This window comes from Anastrepha ludens, chromosome 4 (assembly GCF_028408465.1).
Source record: "Anastrepha ludens isolate Willacy chromosome 4, idAnaLude1.1, whole genome shotgun sequence".
Classification (NCBI taxonomy): Eukaryota; Metazoa; Arthropoda; class Insecta; order Diptera; family Tephritidae; genus Anastrepha; species Anastrepha ludens.
In genome coordinates this window covers 72,592,283-72,616,981 of record NC_071500.1, presented here as the reverse complement: position 1 = coordinate 72,616,981, position 24,699 = coordinate 72,592,283, and the positions used below count along the sequence as shown (strand labels likewise).

Here is a 24,699-nt window from a genome sequence, read left to right as displayed (position 1 = left end):
GCGTGCGTCTTGATATTGTTCCACAAATGGTGGGGCCTTCAGTTTAAAGCCGACTCTGAACGGCAAATCGTTTTTTATGAGAAGCTTTTTCATGGCAGAAATACATTCGGAGGTTTGTCATTGCCTACCGGGGGCGACAGCTATAATAATTTTCTTTTTTCATGCAGAGACCTTCGTACCTACGCACTCCCCGAATTGTAGACACGCACCAAACCATGCGGCTATGCAATATAATTTACAACTGAAAATGTTAAAAATAAAGTCTACGGATTGGAAGAGTCTGTGTTACCCAAAATTTTCTCACGTTTTACGTGATTTGTAAAATCGCAAAATAAAGGATTGAAAACATTGAAATGAATTTCAGAATTGAAGGTTATAATAATTTGTGGTATCCAGTTGTATTTACTTTTTTATATTTAACGTAAGACGGTATACATGAGAACACCGGACAAAGCTAATCCATGTATGTGTCAAATATTAAGAGGTGAACGATGATAGGTGAGGCTGCTTCTTTGCTGTTACCTTATTTGATTGTTTACATTCCAGTTGAAATTTTGACATTCGAACCAAGTTGCAAAAGCAAAATATATGTAAATGTTGATGTTGCTCTAGTGCAGTCACCTTCTATGAATTCGCCTTGGGTTTTGATACCACTTGTGCAATTTTATTGGGATTTTTTCATTCAGCTTTTTTATTTCGTGCGGCTCGGTTCTTAGTCGGGGAAATTCTAGAAAAGTGGTTTTATGGTTACGACAAAAATTTTTCATTTCATTTAGAAATTTTTTTATTGAAAATGAAATTCTAAAGTCGTTTTCTATACGAAATTTAATAGCAGAAAAGTGAATACGGTGAAAAAGTGAATACGGTTGTGTTATTTAAAACAAACAAAGGAGACGTAGTTGCGATTAGAACGTACATAACACAAGCAAAAAATAAGGTGCGAAGTTGTTAATTAATGTTGTACTGAGCAATACTTAAGTAGATAATTTTGGAAGTTTGTGATATGTACATTCTTAGCCTCGTGCTTGTGACGGAATTTTATTAAGGGAAACAAGAAAAAATGATTTTGTAACTGCAGCGCCATGTTTGCCACGGCTCAGATAAAAAAGAAGACCGCTGAACAGCTGTGCGTTTGTTTATCTAAAATCCAATTAGGAAAAGCTGTTACCAATTGAATGCAAATTATTCTATCATATTTATAAGGTACAAAAATCGATAAAACGAAAATCGTTGCACAAAAGGTTGGCGGCATTCACGCCCCTTACTTTGTACAAACAGACATACTTATAAGTTTACTTATTTTTAAAGGAGTTTGGAAAATCGAAAAAGTGAAATATTTATATTTGAAATAAATTAAGGCGGTTGGATTTAGTGTTCTGCGGCGTGAGCAATTTTAGGCAAAGTAAATTGATTTATTTAATGAAACTCGGTGGAGGAGCTAGGGAGGGGCTCCGGAACACCCATTATAACTCCGACACGACATTGCGGAAATAATAGTTTGTATCTGCCTTCAAAATGCGTTCAGCAATTTCACTATAGTTTCCAACTTCATAAAATATGCATTCGCACACGTGTTTTTACTCGTTGAAATATTTGTATGCAAAATATTTCAATGAAAATTAAATGCAAATGCATTTACCAATCCCTTTCCAATTTTAAACTAGACTAGCAATTCATCGTAACCGATAGTAATTTTGTGTTGCCAGATGCCTGCAAAAATAAATAAAAATTCTAAAAAATATGAAGTATTTCAGTTTAGTGTTGATGATGAGGATGGGGGTTATCGTGCCTCCATACTACACACATACACATTACGTTTTAATTTATGGGGGTTATTTGTTTAAATCGCGGCCGAAGGCCGCCCACGCGGGAAAGTTCGAAAAAATACTGGGGATGGCGTAGCTACAGTTTTTTAAAGCGCGGCCGAAGGCAGCCTGTGCCGAAAGGAGTTTTACACAAAAATGTTGTGGAAAGCGTAGCAGGAGTTGGACTGATGAGCGTTATTTTTTGAAGCGCCGCTGAAAGCTCTTTGTAAATCGAAACTCTAATTCCGATTGCGTTCACTTCTACCTCTCGGATCAACCCTGCACCGCTCTTTTTTTTATATACAATAAAACAACACACCGGCACGGTGTAGTCATCAATCGTCATCGTCAATTTCATTTAACAGTAAACCCAAAAACATTCCGTGTCGACCTGTGAGAAAGGGGTGGAGCTTTGGTAAAACCAAAACTAAATTTTTTGTATAATGTACATTTGTTGAATAGGTAGGAGTTTAACTTGCTGCATTGTCATGGAGATGTCTCCTGACCTACCTAGGAGGTGGCTCAGCCTTAGTATGTTGTTAATAGCAGTATCTTAGTCTGTACCTTCGTGTCTTAAATGTCACTAGTAACGTTTCGCTAGTAACTTTAGTAACAATCGCGATTGTGTGCACTGAAAAGGAGAACAAACCATACGAAGGTTACACCCCAGTAGTTTGGGGTTATTAACTGTCGGTACTGGCGTGTGTCATCGAGTTCAACCATCAGTATTGGTTGGACTCAAACGTAAAAAAATTGTTTAATCATCAAAATTTATTTTGTCGTCTTCAAAATAGGCTCCATTCGAAGCAATACACATATTCCAACGATTAGTCCAGTCGTCAAAGCACCTTATAAACGCGTTTGGAGATATCTTCTTCAACTCTGTCAGCGAATTCTTAATGTCCTCTGTTGACTCAAAGCGACGTCCGCGGGGTGGCAATTTAAGTTTTGGGAAAAGGAAAAAGTCACAAGGGGCTAAATTCGGTGAAAACGGTGGTTGTTCGATGATATTTCTCCAGTTTTTGGTCAAAAAAAGTGAGTTATCATGATCCAAGATCCATGAGTTTTCTTTCCGCAAATTGCCACGCGTCTAATGCCCAATTGATGGTGAAAGTGATTCGTGAGACACGCCAAGGCCACGAGTTACCTCCCTCAAACTTAAAGAATGGTTTTCCAGCACAATAACCTTGACTTTGTCGACGTTTTCATCCTTTGAAGACGTTGATGGGCGACCAGATCGGGGCAAATCTTCCACGGCTTCTCGGCCCTCTGCAAAAGCCTAATATCACTCGTAGACCCGTGTTTTTGATAAAGTACACTCGCCTATGGCCATAGGCCTTCTGCAACATTTTCAACGATGCGGCACACGAAATCCCGTTCAAAACACAAAATTTAAGACAAATTCTTTGTTCGATATTTTTATCCATAGTGAAAATCGCAGAGCATACCTGCGATTGACTGATATAATTAAATGCAAAAACAAAAAAAAAAAAAAAGTTGGACAGATTACGCTCCACTCTGTAAGGGACAGAGAACAATTGTACCAACATTCCAGAATTTTTTTTTTTGACAGAATGTGAAAAGCAAAAAACCACTGCAATTTCCTGGTACTATATTTGTAACTATATTGCGGCCGCCGTAGCCGAATGGGTTGGTGCGTGACTACCATTCGAAATTCACAGAGAGAACGTTGGTTCGAATCCCGGTGAAACACCGAAATTAAGAAAAACATTTTTCTAATAGCGGTCGCCCCTCGGCAGTCAATGGCAAACCTCCGAGTGTATTTCTGCCATGAAAAAGCTCCTCATAAAAATATTTGCCGTTCGGAGTCGTCTTGAAACTGTAGGTCCCTCCATTTGTGAAACAACATATGTACATATACATTCCAGAATAGGCCTCAAGCAATCCCCGAGCAACCGATTTTCGCTAATCATTGGCTTTTTGGACAAAAATTGTGATGTAGGAATCTGCATGAAAATAATAAATACAATTTATGTCGCTGTAGAAGCTGGAAATAATTCAAACTTACTCCTTCCCTCTAGAGTTTCTTGTAAATATTTTAGATATATTTTTATCTCCTCTTTTGCCATTTTTTATGTGGTTTTTTCTCGGCCGCCGCAGCCGAATGATTGAAACAGTTTTTTTCTACAATAATAGCGGTCACCCCTCGGTAGGTAATGGCAAACCTCCGAGTGTATTACTGCCATGAAAAAGCTCCTCATTAAAAACCATTCGCCGTTCAGAGTCGGCTTAAAACTGTAGGTCCCTCCGTTCGTGGTGCAACATCCAGACGCATGCCACAAATATGAGGAGGAGCACGGTCAAACACCTAATATAATTGTACGCGCTAATTATTTATTTTTGTTCTTTCTCTTTATGTTTTTTTGCTTGCCCGCTCCATTTCAAATTCTTTTGGTTTGCAACAGCTGATTAATTGTCCTTCTATGGTATAGAGTTTTGGTATAGTAAATTAGCTAAGTTGGGCAAGTGCAAATGTATAAGGGCTATTTACAAATATGTAAGTGCAAAAACAACAAAGTGCAGAAAAACAAAAAAATGTCTATATTTGCCATCATAATTTGCAAATGCCATAATGTACTTAATCGTGAATCGCCCTACACATTTTCCTGTTGTTCATTGGAAATATTTATTTATTTATTTACAGTCTTATGAGACCTATAATACATTCAGGAAATTAAAATTTTCGTACATTTGGTATGTTTTACAACTTAATATATTTTATATTATATAATATATGTACATATACTAGCGGTATATATGCGGTGTTTATTGTAAGTCGGACAAGACTCTAATTCAGTCCTGCGCAGAAAAATATCATATTTGTAACAAAACTGAAATACTTCCGTTATTTTTTAACTTTAAGTATTATTAAACAATAAGCTGCCGTCCATCTCTCAAAAAATTTCGGATTCCATCTCGAAAAAAACCTGCTTTCTGGTTTTTGAGGTGTGTATGCGAATTTCTACAAAAGATGAAAACAATGTATACAAAAACTCAAAATATCAACTAATTTGTACAAGGAATTGAGCTTTTGAGTAAATGTACAATATATAAATTGAAAATATGCATATGTTTTTGGATTAGAATTAGGATCTAGTATCGAGTTACAGGAGGTACCGATTACTTTTTGTTATGAATATTTATCGAGCCAATGAAACTGAGAAGATAAACATATGAAGAAATGTCATGCTCTTATTTATTTGGCATCAGCTGATTTGACAGTAAGCAGATTTGACAGTTTGAGTAAAATCTTTAAAATCTTTCGTAACTTAAGTTAGAAAGAGGGAACATTGCTTTAATGCTATAATTCTTAATTTTCTTCTAAATGGTTGGGCAATTAATAGTTTATTATTTTATTAGAACACAAGCAAATCAAATAACATCAAACTCCACTCTGGTTGCTGTCTGGTAGTCAAGAAGCACTGCGTCGATTGTCGCTAAAGTTATTTTCGCAACCAACAAAAACGAAAAATTAAAAAAGGGTTGCAAATTATCATAGCGTCTTGTAATAAATTTCGCTGTCCTGATAAATATAATGTAATCATCAAACAGCTCGAAACACTCCATAAATTTTGGACTAATGCTGCTGAAGTGACAGTTCTTGGCTAGATACAAATCTGGTCGTTCCAGTATAGCAAATTCGATATTCGTGAGAAAATAGCAATGCCCTGTTACCATCCGATACGAAAACTACTTCTAAATCACAAACTCGCATAATGAAAAATGCCTTTGAATGCTTTTCGGCCGTTTTCTTACTTTTGGATTTTCTCAGTGAAACTGTGCTTAAAATTTATTTTCAGCCTCGGTGCCTCATTTTATGTGCCTCGTTCCTTTTCTCTCACAACAAAATCATCTCCTTTTAATTAGGGCAAACCATGTGCGACATATTCTGCACACATATGTATCAGTTGGAGCATACTCAGATAAGCTTTCGACCGACAGTCATATCACTTGATGAATCCTTTAATGCTAATACCTAGTGTCACACATATCACAAATCCTCCTTAAAAGACGTACAACAAAATATCTGGCCGAGCTCATCCTCCTTGGGGTTTACGTGTTGATGTTGTTCCACAAATGGAGGGACCTACACTTTTAAACTGACTCCGAACGGCAAATGGTTGTTTATGAGGAGATTTTGTATGGCAGAAATGCACTCGGAGGTTTGAAATTGTCTGCCGAGGTTGTTAGAAAAACTTTTTTATTATTAGGTGCTTCTGCCGGGTTTCGAACACATGCACTTCCGAATGGTAGTTTCGCACCAACTCAATTGTCTATGGCATTTGGGGTGTAGCTTATGTTTTTATGATACCATTTCATTTCAGTAGATTTTAAAAACCAAAATATGTAAACGTTCAAAAAATTGCCACTGGAGGTTTTCACAAAATTTGTTTAGAGAATGGTTAAATTGGCTACCGGTTGTGCTTTTATTCTTCTGGTGCGGGTAGACTAATCTATATACATATGTATGTGTGTGTGAGTGGCCGAATGTGAAGGCAAAAGAAGAATGACAAAAAAGATTGATTTTTCCTGCGCTGCGTTGCGCACAACATATGAGAAATTACGACGTCGACCGAGCGCCGCTCGACTGCGACGACGGCGACGAGAAGTCAAGCGAAAACTTACAATTCTGCCTCAGAGCGCACGGTCGGAAAAATAGAAAATCAGTTCGGGTGAAAATTTAGAGAAATAACGTCACAGGTACGCAAGTACGCCAAAATTGAAGAAGAAGAATGTGAAAATTTTCATTTGAACAAAATTATAAAAAAATGCAAGCTTGCAAAAGAAATTTCACAGAAATATTACATAATATGTATTCGGTAAAAAACGGCAATCACTTTATAAGGAAAACTACTTGCGTCGGATATTGAATTAAAAACGAAATTCGTAAAGTTTTTTTAATACAATTTGAATTTCAATTTGAACATAGGAGCTGAGCAGAGAAAAGTTCCAAAATTTTTTCACATTGAGCAACATTGAAAAGAATTTTTAATTTTTTACCTAAAAAATATTATAAAATAAAAAATACAATTTTTGCATTACAGTGAATGATAAGACTCGCCATAAGTTGTTTAAGACAAAAAAAAAATATTGTATTTTCTTTTATGCATTTAAGTGAGTACTGAAATTTCACGCAGGCGGAAAAATTTTGCGACAAATCAGCGAAACTGGAACAAAATTAAAAATTTTAATCTATGAAAATCGCGTTTCGCCGTGCAAACAACTCTGTATTTTTATACTTTAGTACATAGTGGCTTTAATACATAGCTCTACTAAAGAGGAAGAGCAACGTCGAGGAACAACACGACCAACGACCAATATACGGTCAGCAGTACGACGTTACCATTATTAAAGCAGATATACTATTTGTACGTTGTTGTAGTTGGTGGAAGCTGCATATTTTCCATTGCTGTGGAGCACCCCGGAAATGAAACAAGCAACAATATCCTGCGCCATTTAATTGTTGCTCTCATCAGCTTTCAAACCGTATTTACAGTGCTTTTGTCACAATTCACCTGGACGGTTTTAAGCAAGAAGTGTATTCTTCATTCGAGTCTGTGGAGTTGATAACAAATCATTTTGTAAAATCTAACTTGCAACCTTAGGCATAAAAAACACGCGTTGGTGCGTGTAGGCATATGTATGTCTATTTAGATAGCTTTTACATTTATCAATAGCTTGGTGAGTTTGGGTGAGTGCTGTTTCTCAACGAATTAACGCGATATAGTCAAAGATTATTCAATGGCCAATAAGAGTCAATAAAAACATTATACAATTACAGTAAAAACGAAACGAAAACAAAGCACGAAACTGTGACGAAACAAAAGAAAATGCAGGCACTGAGAAAATCGGCTAGAAAACTAACGTAAATACTAAACTCAACCCAAAAGCAGAGCAAAGCAACGTTAAGAGAAACAACATAGGCGAGTGAAGGTAAAGCGTGAATAAATTAATTTTGCAAAAAAACACTAAGGAAAAATTGTTGTATAATAACAGCATGTGTGAGTGCAATATGATAAACTAAGTAACGTATAGATGCTAAAGATATTCCATTAATTTTCAATATAATTATTTAAGTTTACAAGTATGTATGTATGTACATATGTACATACGTATGCACGCATTTATATCACGTTTCCGTATGCTCTAGTTCTGTGCTGAAAAATTAAAGTCACACAATAATTTTGGTTCGCATTTAGATACTCCATAGATGAACTATTAAATTTTAATAAAAAAATGTTATTACATCACTGCAAATTTTCTACTATTTCTCATTTTTATGTCAATATTGTCGTATTGCACTGCTGTCCCATTTTCATTGCCTCAACTGCGACGGCCTTATTGGATCAATTATGTAGTGTAAATACCAGAGCAACTCAGACGCTCTCAGTGAATACAATAGCCGAAATTTAATCCCTTAAACTAAATCTACACGTACATCACGTGCAAATGTGTAACACACATACATATGTACTTACTTATGTACAATATTTACAGTGGTGGTCATAGCATGAACAACTAGTAAAATTGAAATTAAAATAACTTTGTTCCGGTCGCCGTTGTCGTGTAGTTACTATTTGATGAGTTCGGGTTCGGCAGGCAATGGCAAGTCTCTCAATACATTTCTGCCCTGAAACAAAAAAAAAAAAAAACGGGATAACGGGACAGCGTTTAATATTTCAGGTGCTTATTAACTGTTTTATAAGATACATATTTTGTTCGTTGCCAATAAGATCTATTTCCCAACCTTTATTTTTTCAGTTGCTTGATAAATAATATGAACATTTCATATATATATATATATATATATATACTCTTGCGCTCACATAGTTAAGTAATTTTATCTTTGTTTCTATCTTCATGCTACATTTTTTCTTTAATTCTTTATTAAAATATAGTTCGTGGTGTAGCAAAAATTATCTAAATCAAAGCAAACTTTGTAGAAAATTCACAAAAACTAAATACATAAATTTCATAAAATTGTGTTGAACAGAAATTGAATGAACGGTGCAGGTCTCATGGACATTCACGAAATATCCTTTCGCGTATTGCACGTACATATATGTACATATGTATAAGTAGATATGTATAGAGTGACAACGGAAAAAATATTTCTGCTGCATATTCATTATCAGGCAACACAAAAACCAAACGTTGGGAAATAATTCTTATTGACAATGAAAAAAGTATTTCTCATCTTATAAATGCAATGAAACAACTGTACTGGTAAAATTTCGGAATTAATTTTTTATTTTTTTATTCGCGATAATTTTAATTTTTTATTTCTGTAAAAAACTTCTCAAGACGCACACTACAAATCAGATTAGGAGCTCTGTCATGTTGCAGGAAGTGTTTTCAATTTTACTCTTTGTCTATTTAAAAAAAAAATGGATTTTTGACATTTTCCCGTTTAGCGCATTAGCATTGCCTCATTTAAATTTTTCGGAGTATATCAATATTATTGGAATATTCGGAATTATAGGCAATAACTGATGAACTGCAAATTTTAGAGCAGTGTTTAAAAAAATCAACATTTGTTTTGACAAAACTCTTTAATACCTGTTCTTCAATATAATTCAAAGGGGCTAATGCTTAAAGAATTGCTTGGTTTCTTGCTGTTCTGCTGTATAATATTTTCAATATAGTCTAAAAGCGTATTTAACAAATTAACAAAATAGATTTTTCTTACTTCACATTCGGTTTTGAGTACAAAACATTTCCTTTTCGGTCGGTAAGATTGATAAATTAAGAACTCACATTTATTCCACACTTCCGAAACCTTCATACTACCATATGTTTACATTGTGAAACCTTCAGTCCACTTTTTATTGCTGCTGTATTTCTATCCATGATTATGCCTTCTCCTAGTATTAGTCTTGTATGGTCTTCCTAAGCCTCTTGTCCTAACTTTTTCTTAATTAACCTAACAGGAGTCTGTGACCATTCTATTAATTTTTTTGTTTTGCTATTTAGCGGCAATATAGTCCAAGTTTCCTCGAAATAAAAATTTCAGTCTCAAGAATTAATAGTAAAACCTCAATAGAGAATTTAAAGACACTTATAACTCTTGACTATCTTTGCCCAGCGCCAAACCAAAAGCCCTGGCAACTAGTGCTTTTTGTTTGTATTTTCATATAAGCATTTTTGATGAAATGTTTTCGAATTTTTTTAAATCTTGTTCAATGTTTGAAATCTTGATTTACTCGATGCTTGTAGAAGAATGTGTTATATACTTATTTTTTTTTTTAAATTAGAATAAAAACAAAAAAAAACAGGATAAAAGTACTGAAAATTGGGTAAAATAACGTAATTTTATTATGACCGTAAGTGCATATTTTTCAAAATAATTCATTGGAAAATTTCAAAGATATTTTTCCCCTTTCGATTGATGCCCTTATTAATATCATAGAGCGAATATAAGTACTATTTAAAACCATTTTTTGAAAATTAAGTCTTTGAAACTTTAAAGTCCTTTAAAAAGTTAAATTGATGAGAAATTAAAAAACTTAGTAAGCAGCATTGCTCATAAAAGTCTGTAGTTCCACTGAATTATGACAGGTTTCCTCGATGTGCTACCCTGTTATAAAAGTATATCGTTCTTTTGCTCAACGAATGTCACAACTCGAAAAATCCAAAATTTGAGAATAAAGCAGTATTTATATGAAGCGGTTTCATAAGCGATAAAATTGGTTGCCTCAAAGTAGATGGGCAATGTATTACATATCTATTTAACTTTGTTTACTTTTGTACAAATCATCGGGAGTGCCCAAAAATTCACACTGACGAACCCATTTCCTGATCCATACTCCAAATTTCCTTTTCTTAGGGAATTTTGCAGGTCATGTTGAATCGCTTAGGAAATCGCTCCATGTAAATACAACTTAACGGCTCAAAAGTTTCCAATTTACTATAACTCCCTAAGTAATAGTAAATAATAAATCTCCATATTATGAGATACTGTACGTCACAGATATCGCTATAAGTGGTGAACTCTGTATATTTATAAACTTTTTGCTTGTTTTTTTTTCCTTTATTATGACACTTGCAACAAATGAGCGATATCTTCATGCCGATTAAAACCCCAATAGAAAGTCTGCCGTGTGCGAATTGATTATTATGTTGTAGACCTATTCGTAAATAGTTGGTGATATGCTTCGTCGAATAATAGGTCTACGGTCAAAAGCAAATTTCATTTTCAGCGTGAGAACGTCATGACATCTTTTACGAGTCATGCATTTTATATGTCCATAGGTGTACATAAAATTTTCTATCACCCCATGCCCCTTTAATTGGCACAACACGCGCATGCAATGCAAATTCCTTCACTGAGCTCTATATATATATGTACATGTGTATGTGTTTATGTACATGGTTTTCGTCCTCTCTTCACTACATACATATTTTAGGTTGCAATATGGTTGCTGCCTTTTTCGCTATTTTTGTGGTGGCACTCTTGAGCAAATATTCCAACTACACGCTTGTACAATTACTGCGCTACATATGTATGTACGCATAGCATCACACAGCTCATCGCCAACCCCATTGTGACGCTTGGAAACTCAAAATTTTACTAAGCTTCCACGCTGTGGTGCATAAAGTAACTGTTTTTTGGCAGAGCAAGTGCACGTGTGTATCTACCATAGATACAGTCTATTTCAAAAATATAAGACCTATCAAATATTGGCTACCTCTGATACCGCTAAGTATTTCGCTCAACTTCTAATTTGACAATTCTAAAACTGCCCGAACAATTGTGATAATATAACGGCAAAAGTGGAGAGTGGAAACTTACACACTCACATTGTTTAAATTTTTCTCTTGGTTGGAGGCCAGAAAGAGGACAAGACTACTATCATGCTGTTCATTATGACCGAAGTAAATTGCAGCTCCAATGTTTTGATGGAGAAGATCGCTTCCCACAACATGACTTCCCACCGCTGTAGTACTTTTTTGGATGCTTTGCTAGCACCCGTTTAAGCCGGAAGAGCCATCAGGGTTTTATTTTATTTCACCGTAAAAAATACTTTGAGCCAATTTTTATTTTAATTTATTTGTTATTTTTTATGAAATATGGGAATCATCATGTGCTTGTGGTCTTAAATCCATTTAGGCAGTTCTGTGGTGAGGTAACAGGCATGGTCATTCTAGCACGTTCTGTGATCGGATTACGTTTTAAAGATCTCTGTATAGTTTGAGAACACATTTTTATGCTGCCAATGCTTGGAAGTTTGGAGTAACTTTGTTTTGAATTGCAGAGTACGGGCATATTTTTATTTTTCGTCCAGCATTTTTTTTAGCGCAGTAAGTCCCCGATTTGAAAAAGAAATTTTCACCACACAGTGATTCCGGCCAATTTACATAGTAATGGCATAAACTTCAAATTCTTCACTTTTCTTGAATTTTGCTACCGGGTTTTCTTTAGTACTTTTTTATTATTAATAAATATATCTAATGAAAAATAACCCATAATTGAAATAAAACTGTTTATATTACAATTAATTCAAAGCACACAATAAAAGTAGTGGACATACTATATAGAAATTTTCAACACGGGTTAAATTAATATTATTTTTATCTTTCAAAGCTATATCGTTATTTATTGTATTGGATATTGATTGCTCAATACTAAAGTTACTAATACTCAAAATTCATAGATGAAAGTTTCATGTAAATAGTAGGGGCGATAACCAAAACTTCAACGGTCTTGTAATTTTGCAACAGAGTGTAAGTACGCACACTTGAGTCATATGTGAGGCTACATAGTACATACATAACGCATCGCCAGCCATGTAGTTAAGGGCGAGAGTGAGGGTGGGGGAAGTAGTAGCGGATAGCCGAAATAAAAGCAATAAGAAAAGAGTATAGAGTAAAGTAAAAAAAAGCACATGGCCTAGTTTGCCGATTCTGCTTTGATTTGCTTTTTTTCGGTTACTACTTTTTTTTTGTTTTGTCGCTGTTACCATTCCAGTTACTGCTTCCGACCGACAATCAGTCCAATGTGCTTCGATACGTACAAAGATCTGGTTCACTAGCACTAAACATTTAAGGTTGTGTACATGAAAAAATCGGGCTTTTTTTCTAAATGTAACTTTGTCATTGGCGAAATGAGTTCAAGTATGGAACATAATAGCTGGCATTATATTTATTTTGCGTTGGTTCGTGTTAGGATGAAATGGCTAAGCACAAATAAAGAGATCTATTTTCTGTTAAAAAAGAGATAAGAAATAATTCTTTACTTTCCTTTCAATAAAAAAATATTAATGACAATTTTAGTATTATTCGTCAGGCGTTCTAAATCCATGGCCAATTTCTGACCTTCACGCTGGAGGAAAACAAGAAAGCAACATTGTTTAAGTCGACTTCTTGTAACCATTTTTCGACTAATTAATGTTAGAAAACTTGATGACTACAGCGATCTTAAGAAGATCCCACAAAATTTTTCGATGTTTAATATTAAATAGATTATTATGAATGCTATTTTTTTTAATACAAACTTGTACCTGGGAATTATTACGACAAAATTTATATTTATATTGATACATATTTCTTATTTAAATAACCCCAAGATGGTAATCCAAAGCAAACAATTATAATTAATTAATGTTGTAATAAGAAATATAATTATGTAATTGTTTTTAAATTTAGTATCATCTATTTTCCTTTTAATTAAAGATATATCCTTTAAAAATTAGGAGTTCGAGTTGACTTTACACGTAGTTGCGAACATGAAAATAGCAGTACTAAAAAATTTTAAATTTGTTCAAAAAAGTTTAATTACGACGTCTATCACCTCAGGTTTTATTATTATTTTTAAACATTCTTTTCTTTAACTGAACATATATTTCAATCAATTCTCTAACGAAAACAAAACTTTTTTAAAATAAAAGATAGAAATTCAAGGTTCATACCTATAAGTAACGCATTCCGACCAAGTTTATAAAAAAAATTAAAGAAAATCTGCTTCGACAAGGTTTGCAGAATCAAAGTTGGAACTAATACTTACTTGAATTGCCCTAATTTTTGAGTTCACCAATTGCTCACATCGCTGCTTCAGAATCTTCAGCCACGCATCTTTAACGATTTTCCAAAGTGGTTGATTGTTACTCGATTAGGCATTGTTTACAGATATTTTTAAGTCCCCCCACTGATTTTTTATAGAATTAGGTCGGGGGACTGAGTTGGCCATTCTTTAATCTCCATTTTATTTGCGTGAAATCAACCTTGGCCTTTCGAATCGTGTGTTCATTATTCCGCTGGTAGAGAATCATTATTCTCTTTTTTTGGGAACACTGTTTATAATCTGGTTCCGTTAATGTATGCCAAATTTTCCTAGGGACACTCATTATATAACAGAAGGTTAGTACTATGATTGAAAACTATTCATTATGGCGCGGCTGTAGATGTTATACACCAATATTTTTTCTGACTTCTTCGCATAAATCTACGGATATATGTACTTGCAATTAACATTGTACTTTGCTGATAAGAGAATTCAAACACTCTGTCTTATCAGCATAGATCATTCTGGGTCTAAAGGCGCTTTAATTTACACAAACGTTTAATCAACTTCGTATTAATAGTAGGCAGATAAATTTGTTGTGTCATTGCATACAAAAAATTGGGAACGGTGGAGTTGCGGCATTTAACATTACCCGACAGTATACACATAATAAGCAGCCGAGAGGAAACGACGATGTTTTTGAACTTTAAAGAGTAGATACATTTCAAACGCTCTTTTGGGCCCTTTGGAGTGCATCTTGTTCTATTTTGTTTCAATGGAGATATCCACTCTACACGGGGTAAGAGTCTATCACGTGGGCAACATATCTCATCAATATAGTATCTTCGCATGTATTCTATTTTTAGGTTGGAAGTATTTTAGTAGCACTCCAGTAAAGGAGGACAATGGAGAGAATGCCGTTCGTGGGCCCCTCATTTTGTAAGGCTAAGACAACAACCAATTAGAGGGGAACCTCGGCTAAACACCTAATAAAGGATGTAGGCGCTATTAATTTACGGACTTTAGAGCAAAGAGAGCAAGCAGAGAGTTCCCAAAAGCCACCTCAATTGGTTGGACCAATTTGTATGGTTAGGAGAATTATGGATTCTTTCATGTACGCTCACCTACTTACATATTACATATTAAAATAAAGAAAACGGCATATGAAGAGATGTAACATAAATGGGGGTTCCAACAAGATAATGACCGAACAAAAAACTGAAGCATATAAAGCCTGGCTTCAGAGTACATAGTAGGATATACATACATAAGTTCTTGACTGGCCCAGCAACTGGCAGACCTTTATCACGAAAATCAAAAGTGAAAATTAAACAATCAATCAAGTTCAGTCGGTAATAGTAAGGAATATCGCTGGATATCATGAATAATTGAATACCTTCTATTCCCAAGAGATGCACAGCGTCTGCTTGAATAGTGGATACGCTATTAGCTACCAATGTTAAATTTTTCTTGGTTGCCTTAATCAAATATGCTTTGCTTTTGTCACTATTAAATTGCTTTTAAGCAAAGCTTGTTTCTTTAATATTAACTTTTTATTTATAAAACGCGAAATTCCTAAGATTTTTCTTCGTCAATGATAAAAGTATATACATACATATAAAAAAATGAGTTCAAAACAAAATTCTGCAAAACAACGTCGGGTTTATAAAGAATTTACGATATGAACAAAAATGTACTAACGGGCGTTCTAGCTTTGGCCGATCTGTATCTACAGTAAATTCATATTCTCGTGGTTGTGCAAATATTAGTATCGTAAATAATTGCATAGAAATTGCTTTCTTCTTTTTAAAAATATGTAGATCACACACGTGTATATACATATTTATAAGCATGTATAAATTAGCAAAAAGTAAATAAAACAAAAAAAGTTATGAAAAAATTACAAACAGGTAAAATAGAAACAAGCTCATCCATGCAACAACAAATGGAAGTACTCGTATTTATAACGTTAACGCGCGCACCACACACATTCGTACCTTTATAAAGAAATTATCAGCCACCCACTCGCTGGCGTCCATCCGAATGAACCCATACAATACATAATCACACATTTTTATGTCTCTCCTTCGTTACGCTCACTCAGCAGCGCTCTTTTAAGCTTTTGTTTTGTTTACTTCGATTGTGCGCGAGCGAGCTCTCTTTCAATGGGTGGCATCCATCGTGAGTACATATTCTCGATAGTAGGGCAAAATTGTGTATTGATTATGTGACCGACGAGACCACTAACGCGATTCAATACTTCCACCATATGATAGCAATAATAAGCACAGGAGCACGTCATTGTTGCTGTGCTGGTGATTGTGCGGAAAGGAGTGACAAGCGGAAACGTACTGCAAAGTCATCACTTGCAAAGCAATTATGATTGGCTTGCTTGACCGGCTCGTTGCCTCGCTGGGACGTCGACTAAGCGATGGCATTCGGTAGGGGTGTTTATTAGCTCACAAATAGCTGCGTCGGTAAAAACAATGGCATCCCCTCCGGCAAGGGGTGGTGTGAATGGGGCCATTAGCAGGAAAGCACTAGTCGAGAACATTATTTAGGCTTTGCTTCGTTATGGCTCAGTGGGCAGCTTCAATGGCATTTCAGTTTGACCAATTTTCATCGTGTACATATATTTCTCACTATTTATTTTAGTTAGTAACAATTCGTCGAATAGTCTGGCTTTTGTTTTGATTGTGTGATACTCATCTACATACTTCACCTTATAGTATGTTCTAATCTGCTACTACATTATGAGTATGCTTGTGCGCTTATTTGTCTTCTTCTCAAAGCGGGCTTCGAACGGATTCAGATATTTATTTCTTTATTTCATAAAATGTTTTTCCACATTAGTTATCAAACGTGATTCAGCTTGATTAATTAATTAGAAAATATATTATAGAGTATTATTTAGTGGGGAAATATTTACATATTTGCTCCAAATTATCTGCATTTTGATTATATTACTTTCATATAGTTTATTTTTTTAATATCTTTTTCTTTGAGTTAATTTCAATTTTTTTCACACAAATACATAATTTCGCATTATACAGTGGTCACACAATTTATTCGTACACTCACAGGTTATAAACAGATACTTAGCACGATGTAGACAAACGAACAAAATTTTGATATATTCGTAAAGAATGACATATTTATTCAATAATTAAGGAACAAAAACTTTCAATTTCATTTCTGGAATTAGAGAACTTAAATATTTTGCGCAAAGCTAAAGTTTTTTATGTACTACGCAGGGTGTACGAATAAATTGTCTGACCACTGTAAATAATTTCGTATGTGGAAATGGAGTTTTCTTCATAGTTTTTATGAAGCTTCTTGTCCGCGAGAGTCCTTTGTTTCGAAGATAGTACATATTTATATTAAGTTTCTAAAAGGTTCAAGAAGTATTCCAGACATATGTATATGCAGTCAAACTCTTGACTTTCCAAGTTCTTTATCTTTGTTTTTATGGTTTCTTTAACTTAACAGAAGTTAAGAGTCCTTTTGTGTTTCCGTAATGTCAAGTAATTCCACCGCGATTGAGTTAATTCAAACAGCTGATTTTTGTTAACATTTGAAGTAGTAAATGGGTATCAGGGTAATCTGTAAGTTCCATGCATTGAAAAATACTTACGAACGATGCGCTGGCAACGTAACGGTGCTTTTTGCGATTTAATATACTTTTGCGCTTTAGTTAGAGCATTGATACTTTTGTGAGAAATATACTTAAGATCGATTCGGTTATCGTCCAAAATGATGCGAATCTGTTTTATATTGTAACTGGTAAGCAAATACAAAATAAAGTATCTGGAGTATTCCTACAGCACTTTATTTTATTTGAAACGATTCAATAATGTCGAGCAGGAAAAATTGCACCCCAGCTCTTCGAAAAGCAATCATAGAGTTGCAAAAATCGGATTTTCTTACTGTGCAATTTCAACACAATTAAACGTTTCAAAAACGATGGTTTTTAATACTTTGAAATATTTTTCTAAACATAAAAAAGCAGAAAACGTTTCCAAAAAAAAAAGAAAGAAAGCGTGACTGTACTTCTAGCCAGATTGATAAGGTGGTCGTTAGATGGTCAAAATAGGATCCTATGAAGAGTGCTGCGGACATTCATTGAGACATTTTTGTTCATCTGGAGAAGCTAATAACGAATAGAACAGTTGCGTTTCCATTGGCAGGAGCAGGGCTTCACGGTGGACTGGCACGGAAGAAGCTATTGATAATATCAACGATAGCGCCGAACTGAGCTTGCGCGAGAGGACATATCCTGGACTCAAAACCAGTGGCGTTATATTTTATTCAGCGCTGAAACGAAGGAAAATAGAGCTGATTCAGATGGCAAAAATGTGCAGCACTCGACCCCAAGTTGATCTCACCCATCATAAAGCACGAGGGAGGCTCAATAATGGTGTGGAGTTGCTTTTTGTTGATCGTCGCGGTCTAATTCATCGTATTGAAGGTGATATGGATACGGTCAAGTTCTTTCAGATACTTTAAAATATAATGCTACCTTATGCGGAAGAGAATTTACTGGTGACTTTGAAATTTCAACAAGACAGTGGTCCGTAGCACACTTCTCGCCTGGCAAAAAAGTTTTTCGAAGGCAATTCGATCTCTGTTCTGATCCGAGCTGAAGAACCAGGTTCACAACACTTTTTAGTATCTTGTTTTGGTTTTGAATCATGGTGATATACCCAAGCCTCATCCATAGTAAATGCTGCTGAAAAAGTCGCATTCGAATGTGTTTTTGTTGAATTGTTAGCGAATACGGTACCCATTTTACACACAGCTTTCTGAAACCCAATACTTCAAATGCCTAGGGCTTCTACTAAATATCTTTCAGCCACTCGGAGATTTTCCAATACGATATCCTGTATTTTTTCTCCGATTTCTTGTGTTGTTGCTGTTTTTTGACGTCCTTGACGTGAAACGTCTTCAAGGCTTGGCTAGTAACAATGCCCTCTCTTATCGAACCGCAAAACTTATTGAACAACCTAGTAATTTACTCTGTCAAATCGATTACTTGGTGGACTGTGTAGAAAGCCAAAGAGAGCTTTAACTTCAATTTCAGCCCAGCGAATTGCATACTCTCATCCACGGCAGGGAACCGTAATTGTTCTTCACCAGCAAACTGTTCCCAGACTTGTGTACAGTAGGCGTGGTTGGAACTTCAAATTTGGAACTTTCGCCAAAAATTTATTTTCTATATTCACTTTGTTTGTACAACACAAAACACATTCACTTTAAATATAAGTTTGTAATAACTATTTTTCAATGTTGTTAAAGCTGAAATTTATTTTTCGAGCGTTAAAATTATAGTTAAAATTTATCCCCAGGCATGAATGCTTTGTATACCCTGCAGGAAACCCATTGTACGAAAAAGGCGTGGTTTTAGTGAATTTAGAAGCATTCCATTTCTTTACCTATAAGCAACTGGTGAATTTTACTCGGCGGTGTCTTAAGAATAATCAGTTGTCTCACATTGCATCATTTGTTGATAGTTCGGAACTAGCACTAAATGAGGCGGGTGCGAAGGCTGTGCACAACCTTTCGATAGTTGGGATCTAGCTTAAAGTCGAAAATTATTTACCTACTTTGTCCACGAGAAATAAAACTTTAACCTATCTACCAATAGTTTGGATGGTGGAGTACTAGTATACCATTCAGGAGGCGCTGGGTTTAATTATTAAATGCTTATTAATTTATACATAAACTTAACTATTAAATTACAAAAATGACATCATCTTCCATTCCTATTCGAACTAACCACTTACTGCATCAGAAGCGCTATGACGCTACTAGCGAAATCGTACTTTTGCTCACTAGATCAGGATACTCTGCAGGCCACATGCCATAAATATACATGCACGTATGCATTCACACCCGAAACGGCATGGTTGGTGTTTTCATGCTGTGTCAGTCATGCAAAGCGTATTCATTTCAAGCTTGATTGGCATTTCATTGCAGTGAAATTGATTAATTATTTACCCACTTCCAATTAATGATACTGAAAATACTGGAAGGTCACTTAATTTCTAAAATTTTCACATGAATGTTTCAAATTAAGAATGCTTATTAGACACCTGCGTTCTATTCTGTTAAAAAAATTGAGCGCATTGTATGTATGTATGAAGTTCAATTCAAAATGATCATTACTCTGAGCAATGGACTAACCAACTAAACCTCTTTAAAAAGTTCTTAATACATGTACATAGTTGCTTCAAGTCTCACGCAAATTATCTAAAAATACTGTCCGTGACTTAAGAGGCCTCCTTCATAATGGCGTAAGATTACTTTAACCATTTCATTCTCACACACCTTACCACACCTTCAATAGGGGAAGGAAAGCACACATCTAACATGTTTTCCGATCAAAAAGTGATCCTCTTATATATAAATCTCATTGGCGGGGAGTTTGCTCACATTATTCATATATTATATTATATAATATTTACAATAAAGAAGTAATAGTATGGCACATGGAGGATATGCGAACTCCTTAGCAAGGCCATATCTGAAATGCATGGGATGTAATAGTGGATCATCTAGCTAAAAAAGGGGCAAACATGCCCCTAATTGCTCCTGAACCTGTCCATCAACGAACTTCTCAGGAGATGGGAGGAGAAGAAGTTCGTTGAACACTGGCGAAATTCTATCGGTAGGCGACAAGCGAAACAATTCCTAACGCCGGACAGAGAAGTTACTTTCACATTGCAGAGTAGACTTAAGACTTCTAACTGGTTACTTTACAGGCCACTGTAGCAAAATGGGTCTTCTGATTCTGTGAAATGGGCACTGAAAATTCAAAGCACAATCTTTGTAAATGTCCTGCACTAGGCAAAAAAACGGCTACTGAACCTTGGTGGTACTGCCGTACCTCCATATAAATTATGGAACAATAAACCCCAGCATGTTTAAAAAGCCTTAAAGTATTGGGTACCTCAGCAGGCTTTGCATAATATATCTATTTTCGTCGCAGTGCGCAGTATCCTAATAATAATAATAATAATAATAATAATAATAAACCAGATCTATTAAAATTTTACACTCTTGCAACACTCTTAACACAAAACAACAGAGCATTGTCCCTTGATACCGATATCCGGGACACATTTATCTCCGGTAGTTGCGAACCCTACCGAGATGGAGTAACTCTATAATAATAATAATAATATGATGATGCATTGCGGCTAATTTTGCGTTAGCAAACGAAAATTCGCCAAATTGTTGAATTTGAAATTGTGTTCCGAATGGTGAATAAGAGACTTGAAACACACTTAATCCTTTGCACCCGAGAGGTGAGACGCGTTCACCACATGATTTAATGCCGCAAATCGAAAGGTGACTCTCGCTCACCTCTTTGTTTGGTGCAAAAATTCGATGCGTATGCATCTGCTCAGTTTGTTACATTAAATAGCATACAATTTACAAAAAAATTATGAAGAATTACAAAGACTAAATTATCTTCGTAAAGATGTAAATACACATTAAATCATAATATAATAAATTATATAAAAATTGTATGTGTGTACATTCTAAGTTAGAGGTAAGAAATTCACCAAAAGTGCTAGGAAGCGCTTGGAGTCCGCGCGGAAGCGGCCTCGAGTGCAAAGGATTAAAACTCTTATTGATGGTGGGTGAGTGGAATGGCATCACCCAAAGCCCAAAATTGCTTACATGATCTTACATATTTAAACATGTGCTCACAAGATTGAGTCACTTTATCTTCTTCTTACAATATTTCCAATATTTTTCATGCTAAAATTTATTCTTTAATTGTTTATAACTTGTACAACAATGACCGATTAAACCAAACTTTCAAACTTTGTACAAAATTTACAAAGATTTAACAAATTTCAAAAAATTATCAATTTTTTTTAATTTTTTTAACTTTTTAATTTTAATCAGACTTTTTCGAAAACTTCTGGGTATGTATTGTAGTATTATAGCCCGTTAAATTATAGTATAATAAAGTGTAAGTTCGAAGTTACTCAAAAATCGCGTTTATTTATTTATTAATATTATATATTTATTTTTTTTCGCATACGATTTTCAAAATTTTATTTTCCTTCCATATAAATAAAGTATATTATGTGTACGGAAGTTTTTTATATGGAAGAAGATTCTGCTATCATATCACAGAGCTGTGATGCTTATCGAAACATTTTGTCTTTTGATTATCTTGCATCGATATGTAGTCATGGAATGAGTAGCAATTTTTCAGTATTAGATGCATATTTATATAAATTTATATAATATCGTAATTATGTACGCCTAATTTTGTCTCAAAAGGTAGTAACAGACACTAATAACTCATTAATTCAATTAATCGAATTTTCAAGAACTTAACAGATTTTTTGTGTTTGGCGAAGAGCGAAATATTTCATTGAATGATAAAAAGATAATAAATACATTCACAGTTTAAAAACTTAGCTAAAATTTAATTTTAATAATGTCCTGTTTCTCCTATTTTCTGTAAGTTCGAAAACTCGACTTGGCATAATGAGATTTTCGGTTGTTATTTGTGATCTTAATTCATTTAAGCCTCTAAATTTCTTATTATTACTATCCAAGCTGCCCGTTCCAGAACTTCTACCTGATGCTGATTATCATGAACAGATAAATTGCCCACCTAGAAAATCCTTTCATTTTCTTTTGCATTTAAAAAAATAAAGTACTTATTTATTCTCTGCTGTTGACGGAGAGGTTGCCAAAGTTTTGGCGTGAGAAAACTCATGTGCACACTCTTTGCGCAAATCTCTCTAATACCAGTAAAATCCTTTAACCAACAACTTGGCGAAAAACTTCATTGCTTTTCGTTAATCGCAGACCCGTTTTGAGTTTTTGGTTTCCAATATTTTTTGACGATTTCAGTATTCTTAAACTCGTAGTTCGGCTAACATTAAACTGGAAATGAAAGGTACCGAGCCTGGAAAAGAAAATATAATTCTGTTGTTCGCAAAATAATTTTTATTCTTCGGTGTAAAGTAGTCTGTATCGAGGTCTTCATAAAAGGCATCTGTTTCGGTGATGTTTCATCATTCAAGGTAACATTTCTTTCTTAGCTGGAATCTTTTCATGTTTGAAAATAACTAAAAGTACTTAATCTAGCATTTGAATGTACAGATATGAAATAATATTTATGAAAGTACTTTCTGGTGTGGATGGTGTTTTTTCCTTCAAATATATAATATTTATATTTTATAATATTTTTTAACTGCGGGTGGAGAGTAGGGCCCGAGAAAGTTATTAAAGTAGTTACGGTTGCTAACAAATTACATGATACACATTATTCCAGTTATCAAAAAAACCAGGAAAAAACAGCCCTGCAGACTTCGCCGCCATCTTTGCGCAGTGGATAGCCTGTCCAAACAAACTGTATGCGTTTGATGGTTAGCTCGATGGGATTTCATTGGTCGATTCTAATACGTATTAGATATAATACGGGCCACCAGATCCTTAAGATTTTGCGCAGGCTGGAGTTGACAAAAGCTTGCAGTTTCCTAAGCAGCACAAATGTTAGCGCCTAGGACTCGCAATCACAAAGCAGCACGGACTTTACATTGAAACTGACCATCCGAAGCTTGACTTTGACTGATAAGGACTTTAAGGACCATTTGTTGTTTAGTTATGCAAAAGCACCAGGGCCTTTATTCGATCTCAATACCTTTGGACGTTCCACCTGCTGGTGTTATTTTGCTCCCGAGATAGCAAAAATCTTTCTTGGGGTTGATTTACCTCCTGGTAAAATGTGGGACATCGTTCTTTAAGCAGATCGCGATAACTTCGGTTTTGTTTACGCGATGACATCAGCGTACGCCAGTTCTTCTTGATTTTCGCGGAAGTTCCAGGGTAGCGCTTTGTCGAGAAATATGAGGAACACCACCGGACCATGAGACAGCCTTGTTTCACGCTGGTTTTGGCCCTATCGGTTCCGAGAGTTGTTTGTTGTACATAACTTTTCATTCAAAATCTGTGTAGTGTGTCTTAATGATGTTAGTTAACTTTTCCGAAATACCTTTAGCGCGCAGCGAGTTCCAAATATTGTAGAGTTTCTGCTCATGCTGTTAAATGCAGTACTTCTCCGTCAGAAAGCCGCATGCGTTGGACTTAGGAAAACAAAGCTACTTCATTTAAAGCGCAAATTACTTAAAAGCTATCCTTTATGACGCTGCCATCCATATTAAAAACTTTGTTCATTTTGTTTTCAAGGGCTCTTGAAATTATCTTGCTTTTTTCGCGTACAGGCAGATTCCCGACATTCATGTTCTTTAAATCATTTGACCCACTTATCGAACTCCTCCGACTTTCGGAAATATTTTGGTGCAGCCGTTACAGATAATTTTTGCTGGTGAGAAAAAAGAAACACGACTTTGAGCCACGAACTTTTGTTGAGCACTTATTATGAAATATGCCTTGACACTGTTAAAATCTCTACTTAAATGTCATAAAATTCGGTGGCGCATTGGGACAGAAATAATCTAACGTTACCTAAAATTTCTCTTTTGCGACTAACGGTTAAGCAACTGTGAGCCACTCGCTTCTACCAAACACACTTTATTCAGTGTATTTGTGGAACAGGTATTGGCTGGTGACATTTGAAGAAGTAACAGCAAGCTAACGGTATGAAATCGTGTGTACAGGAAATTTCAGTTTTGAAATGAACAGCAACAGCTGCTATCAACTTATCTGTGGTTGTTGCGTTCTTATTGTTGGCATTTGTCACTGCGAGTGCTTTGCCTCGATTAGTCATTTGAAATAATTTTATTTATAAAAACGAAATCTTGCAAAAGTGGGCGCATAGTCACTTATTCAAAAATGCATTCATACTACATATATATAGGTACCATATATACCAATGTT

The 24,699-nt window shown here is 35.1% G+C and overlaps 1 protein-coding gene across 10 annotated transcripts in view; it reads left to right on the top strand.

Annotated features, from left to right (window-relative positions):
• Window positions 1-676: 676 nt before the first annotated feature.
• The window catches only part of LOC128859771 (translational regulator orb2-like), a 116,652-nt gene continuing 92,629 nt past the window's right edge, over window positions 677-24,699 (top strand). For 2 of the 10 annotated variants that reach the window (XM_054096843.1, XM_054096838.1), the window contains exon 1: window positions 677-937. The gene's annotated coding sequence lies outside the window, so the exon portion shown is untranslated. The other 8 variants (XM_054096842.1, XM_054096840.1, XM_054096836.1 and 5 more) reach the window with 7 other exon arrangements.